The sequence below is a fragment of the Mustela erminea genome, chromosome 15, assembly GCF_009829155.1.
Source record: "Mustela erminea isolate mMusErm1 chromosome 15, mMusErm1.Pri, whole genome shotgun sequence".
NCBI lineage: Eukaryota > Metazoa > Chordata > Mammalia > Carnivora > Mustelidae > Mustela > Mustela erminea.
In genome coordinates this window covers 45,830,501-45,836,979 of record NC_045628.1, presented here as the reverse complement: position 1 = coordinate 45,836,979, position 6,479 = coordinate 45,830,501, and the positions used below count along the sequence as shown (strand labels likewise).

At 37.0% G+C, this 6,479-nt stretch overlaps 1 non-coding gene across 1 annotated transcript; it reads right to left on the bottom strand.

Moving 5' to 3' along the window:
• Window positions 1-845: 845 nt before the first annotated feature.
• LOC116574661 lies at window positions 846-962 on the bottom strand. The gene has a single exon (XR_004279431.1). It is a non-coding gene; the product is annotated as a small nucleolar RNA SNORA40 (small nucleolar RNA).
• Window positions 963-6,479: the final 5,517 nt, after the last annotated feature.

Below are 6,479 nucleotides of genomic sequence, written 5' to 3'. Positions count from 1 at the left end.
CTTTGAGAAGTGATTAGGTTATGAGGGGGAAGCCCTCATGAATGGGATTAGTGCCCTTATGAAGGAGACACCGAGAGCTCTCCTGCCACTTTCACTGTGTGAGGACAAAGTGAGAAGATGGTTGTTTATGAACTGGGAAATGGGATCTCCTCAGGCACTGATGCATCTGCTAGTGCCTGACCTTAGACGTCCCAGCCTCTAGAACTATGAGATATACACATCTATTTTTTCAGCTACACAGTATATGTCATTTTAGTTATAGCAGACTGAACTAAGACAGATGGGATGGTGAGAAAACTTGAAGAGACCTTGTGTTTGGAACAAGGTGGATGTAGACTGTACCATCTGACAGCCAGTTGTCAAAAAGTGATTGCAACCTTCTTAGCAGGTGTGGCAAGGTTAGAACTGTCAGCCAAAAGGCAGGTAAAAGGCAACGAAGAAGAAAAGAGCATCATCAAGGGTCCAACCTTGTCTTTGCTGCCTTCAGGGATTCATAGCTCTTGCCCATGATGTGAAACATTGCCCCAAGTGAAGAGAAGGAAAAGAGAGAGAGAACAAAAGTCCTAAAGTGATGGAACTGTGTAAAACCAAGAAAACACAGGAGTGACTGATTCTGCCATGGAATTGAACAAGTTGACTTGTAGACCGCCCCCTTTTTTTTAAATTAAATTTATTTATTTGACAGAGGGATTACAAATAGGCAGAGAGGCAGGCAGAGAGAGAGGGGAAAGCAGGCTCCCTGGTGAGCAGAGAACCCTCTGCAGTGCTCGATCCCAGGACCCTGAGATCATGACCTGAGCCAAAGGCAGAGGCTTAACCCACAGAGCCATCCAGGTGCCCCGGATCTTGTTCTTTCTAATCTGTATAAAAACTCATACTGAGCCATGAGTTCTGGGTTGCAAAAGAGGAGACTTGTAGACCTTAAGAATAAATTAAGTAGAGTTTCAGAAAGATACAGGTCTTTTTCACCATACTATTACAATATTACTCACTATATTCCCTATGCTTTATTTTTCACTCCCTTGACTTACTTATTTTATAACTGGAGGCTTCTACCTCTTAGTCCCCTTCACTTATGTCATCCACCCCCCAGAAGCCCTCCAGTTTGGCAACCACCACTTTGTTCTCTGTATTTATAGATTCTGTTTCTGTTTTGTTTGTTTAAAAATGTACAGTTTGGGACATCTTTAGTAAATACTTTGAAGTTCATAACTAAAACATTTATTTATTAGAAACATGTCTATAACATATTTTATATGAAAAAAGCACACTACAGACATGATATATATTATCCTATTTTAAGTGTTACATTTGCATTTACATGTGTTTATGCATGAAAAATAGGTCTTAAAGGTTATACTCCCAATTAGACATGGTTCTCTCTGGGTGATTCAATAATGAGTTATTTTATTGTACTCTTTTCTTTATATCTGTCCAATTTTAGAACCATGCAATTGTTTATATAATGAGTGTCTATTATTTCAATAATAACAAAAGCAACAAAGCCATTTCCATTTTCAAAAACTGGTAAAAGATATCGTTATTTATTTTAGATAGTGAGAAGGTATGGAAAAAACACTGAGTTTGCCACCAGCAGAATGAGATTAAGTGTTAGTTTTCTAGTTTACTAGTCATGTGACCTTGGGCAAGCCACCTACAATTTCCGGTCCTCACCTATAAACTGAGGATAATAATGCTCACTGTATCACCTCCCAGTGGTATCCTGTGGCAAGCATGGGGCTTGACATTTAATGTGTTATCCAATCAGCAAAACAACTCTTGATGTGGCTATTATTATTCCCATTATGCAAAATGAATGTAAACCTTAGTTGCTCCTGCAATATAAATGCTTGCAGTGCTCAGCATAGACATAGATGCCACATATAAGCTCTTTAAACCATATATAGATAGATGTCTCAGCATAGACATAGATGCCACATATAAGCTCTTTAAACCATATATAGATAGATTAGATTCCATGAATATCAGGCTCCCCTAAGATATTTAGTAATTTGAAGAGAAGTTTTTGAGTTCTCTGCCTGAAGATAGCCTCTCTAAAGCCAAACATTTCAGTCATATCCATTCCTACCTACTGTCAGGCCTCTTGATTAAAGCTTTGCTTCTGAGAACAGATGGTTGAATCCAAGTATCAGTTATAACCTTTGTGTTTGCTAAATTCAAGGTGTATATTTGTATACACATGAACATATATATGTTTTCTATATATGTTTGCACACATAGTATCATTTTAAGTGCTTAATTATCATTAATTACCTAGTACTCTCATTTAGATACGTTATAATTTATGGAAACAGATGAAGAAATGAGGATCAGGAACATGGGCCAAGTACAATGCCACATAAAGAAAAAAATGTCTAGAGTAATTCTACATAACCTAAGTGGAAAAATTAATACTAATTCATACTTCCTTATCTGAAACCTTTGAGACTAGAAGAGTTTTAGGGTTCAGAAGATTTTGAGTTTCAGGAAGGTAATTAAATGCCTTACGTCATGTGTGGAGATAGAACGTCCCCAATGATGTGTGTCCTGTAATCAAGCACATTGTTATTTAGGCTCATAAAGAAATGAATATTCATACTAAGTAGGATAAATAATCTTTAAACAGTCTTATATCAGTTTGAGTTTTGCTGCCAAATGAGTTTGCACCAAACTTTGGGAGAACTTTTCAGTTCAATTAAACTCTGTAATGAGACAGGAGGTGCTTCCGTTTTCTTCAAGTTGTTTTCAGGTTTTCATTTGCTCTTCATTTTCCTGCTCTTGCTGATGTGGCGGGACGGTTCTCACAGTTGTAGAAAGAGATAATGTGAAGGCGCAGTGTTGACTCTTATCAGGAAGCATCATTACCAATGGCAATAAAAAAGGTGTCTTTAGGGAGGCAAGTTTTTTTTTTTTTGCCTCACTGATATGTAGTTCCCCAGATGAATAAAACATATCCATGTGACTGGATGTAAAGAGTTGATAAACAGTTTCCTATGTAAAAGCTTTCAGAAGCCTTTAGTTTGTATGAAAACCTAACTCCTGACCTCTGCTCTCTGGACTCTTGCTAATGGTACCGCTTATTACTGTTTGAAGTTGTGATGACCTCGTTGGAATTATTTGTAGTGTTGATACCCTTGGTCAGACTGTAGAGATTTCCATAATTTGATGATTATGGGAGTAAGGTGAGTAAAGGGGACATTTGCCCTGGACTTTGGGAGGATATTTCCATTAGTAATAGGTCAAAATAAATAGTGACTTAAGGTTGGAGAAAACTTTCCAAGCAGTGACTCACAGATTTTTCTCCTTCAAAAGGAAGCAGATGCCTGAGTGCTGATGTCAACACATAGGATATAATAATGGATAGGCTACCCATGAAGGATATAATAAGGAGAAAGGGTATAAAAACGGGGTTAAAAATCCTCCTCCCCCAATCTTTCAACTAGTCTCCCAAGCTAGATCCAATTATGATTGCAGAGAATATTGAGGATTGAGGCACTTACCAAACTATATGGAAGGAGCCTTACAACCACACGTTAATGAAGAAAAGTCAATCTGGCCAGTTCATGGTGAACTCAGGCACTCTTGTGTTTCTTTGTCTTACTCATGGTTTTACATACTCATATTATTTCAGGATTTGTTTTCTCTCTCTTTACTCCTTCCCTTCACTTGGAGTCATTTTTCAGTTCATGGGCAAGGGTTATAAATAATCTAGGCAGCAAAGAAGAGAGAGTTGGGTCTTTGATGATGCTCCTTCTGTCCTATGCTGCTTTCTATCTCTCCTTTGGACAATGGCCTCTATTCTTGCCATATGCCTAGAGGGCTGGAGCAAACGTGTGGTGGACTCTCAACAACCTTGAAAGGAAAGAATTATCCTCTTTAAGAAAGAGGAAACTGAGGGGTACTTGGGTGGCTCAGTGTGTTAAGCCCCTGCCTTCGGCTCAGGTCATGATCTCAGGGTCCTAGCATCAAGCCCCACGTCAGGCTCTCTGCTCAGCAGGGAGCCTGCTTTCCCCTCTCTCTCTGCCTCTCTGCCTACTTGTGGTCTCTGTCTGTCAAATAAGTAAATAAAATCTTTAAAAAAAAAAAAAAAGAAAGAAAAAAGAAAGAGGAAACTGAGACCCAGAGAGATTAGGTACCTTGTACAAGGATCATGTAGACATCAAATGACAGAGCATGAAGCCTTGTCTAGTTTGAAACATGGAATGAGAAAAACTTAGACAAAAAAGAATTTTGTCAAATATAGTGTCTAGCAAGCTTCTAGCATAGTCATGCTTGATTAAATTGCACAAATAGAGATGTATTCTGTGGAGATGCTTCTTAAAGGAATACAATTTATAGGAATAGTAACATTTATGATCAGGAGAAATGGACCAAAGAGGTAGGAAAAACATGGGAATGATTAGAACAAAATGTTATCCCCACCTTCCATATAGTCAGCACGAATATTATTTTGTGTAGATGTGGAATGATGACATATAACTGTGTACATACCTATACAATGTGACAAGAGAGTCAGAGATGAAAATTTCCTAACACAGTGTGCCTGGGGGCTCAGTCGGTTAAGTGTCTGCCTTCTGCTCAGGTCAGTATCCCAAGGTCCTGGGATTGAGGCCCCCATCAGGCTTTTGCTTCTCCCTCTCCCTCTGCCTGCTGCTCCCCTGACTTGTGTGCTCTCTCTCTTTCTCAAATAAATAAATTTTTAAAAATCTTCTTAAAAATTAACAAATATATTAGAGAAGAACATTTTATAAAAAATCTATTGCTGCTATTTGTGATTTGTTTTTGGTGACAATGCAGAGATAAAAAGCAAAATACCAAAAAACATCTACACTAGCTAGTTTAAATTACTTTCTTAAAGCAGACTCTAAGAGTGATTTGGTTCCTAATCTGTGCTACCAAAAATGCCCCCTCTGCCTGTGAGAGTTTTACTTTTTCTGTATTTAAATTCACATACCCACATTCCCTCTCATACGCACACACACACACACACATATACACACACACCCTACATATGAAGTATATGTGTAATAAGACTTTTCCAGATCTAATCATTGATAATACATTTCCAGTGGGAGGTGTCCTAGGCACATGTGATAGGCCTACAGGGAATGCTATAATAGCTTAAAATCCCCTAATTAGACTTTATGCCAACTGGTCTCATAAATCAAATGTTTGACAGGCACCTTAGAGGACTCATCAAGTCCTCTTCATTAGCATGGTAAACAAAATTAATTTTTTAATGTACATATTGATTAAATTGTTTATCTCTCATTTTGACATCTTCCTGGGGTACAAAAGTCAGAGGACATTGAATCTGATGTTGAACTGAGTGTGTAAGCATGTACTCAATGAGTCAAACCCACACATGGAACTATCAGCAAGAACTCAGAGGAGGATCTGATAGATCTGATATGTCTGATACATATGCCTAGCTTGGTGTAGTAAAAACAAATAAACATTCAAGAAAATAAATTTTAAAAAATTAGTCTGGGCATCAAGGAATATAAAAATGTCAATTAGATTTGTGACCTCCTGTTTCCTCCGTTAAATATGAAATAATTTTGTATGTCAACAGGATAAACTGTAAGAAAATTATTGTAAACAGAAGTTTTTAAAATCTGACTTATCCTCTTTATGACTAAAACACATTATTATTTCTGGATAATGAAAAATTACTAGAATAAAATATAATGGTAGGAGAGTCACTTTTATAAAAAGCTCATTAAAGTTGACAACAAAAACACTGAGACCCCAATATGAAAATAAGCAAAGGACAGGAACAAACAATACATGCCAACAGAGATAATTAGCAAGCACACATATGGGAAAATGCTTAGCCTTGTTAGTTATAAAAAAAAAAAAATACAAGCTAAAATAACACTGTGTTCATACCATATCATTTAGATGTGTAAAGGAAATTATATTCTGGTGAATCCTACCAAATGTTTAAAAAGAATAAACATCAATCTTTCATAAACTCTTCTAAAAAATAGAAGAGGCAGGAAGGCTTCCTAACTTCCTCTATGTGCTTCCATTATCCTGATACTAAAACCACATAAAAACATCACAATAAAACTACAGACCAACATCGCTTATGAATTTAAATGCAAAAGTCCTCAACAAGATCCTAGCAAACCAAATCCTGCAACATGTAAAAAAGATTATATGCCATGATCAAATAGGTTTTATTCCAGGAATGGATGAGTCGTTCAACACATAAAAATCAATCTATGTAACAAACTACATTAATAGAATGAAAGGGGAAAAACACACATAATATTCTCAACAGACACAGAAAAAGCATTTGACAAAACCCAATACGCTTTCATGAGAAAAACGGCCAATAACCTAAAAATATAAAGCAACTCCCTCAACTTGATAAAGACCATCTATAAAAACCTAAGGTAACATAATACTCAATGGTGAAAGACTAGATGCTTTCCCCTAAGATCAGGAACAAGACAAGAATGTTTGCTCTC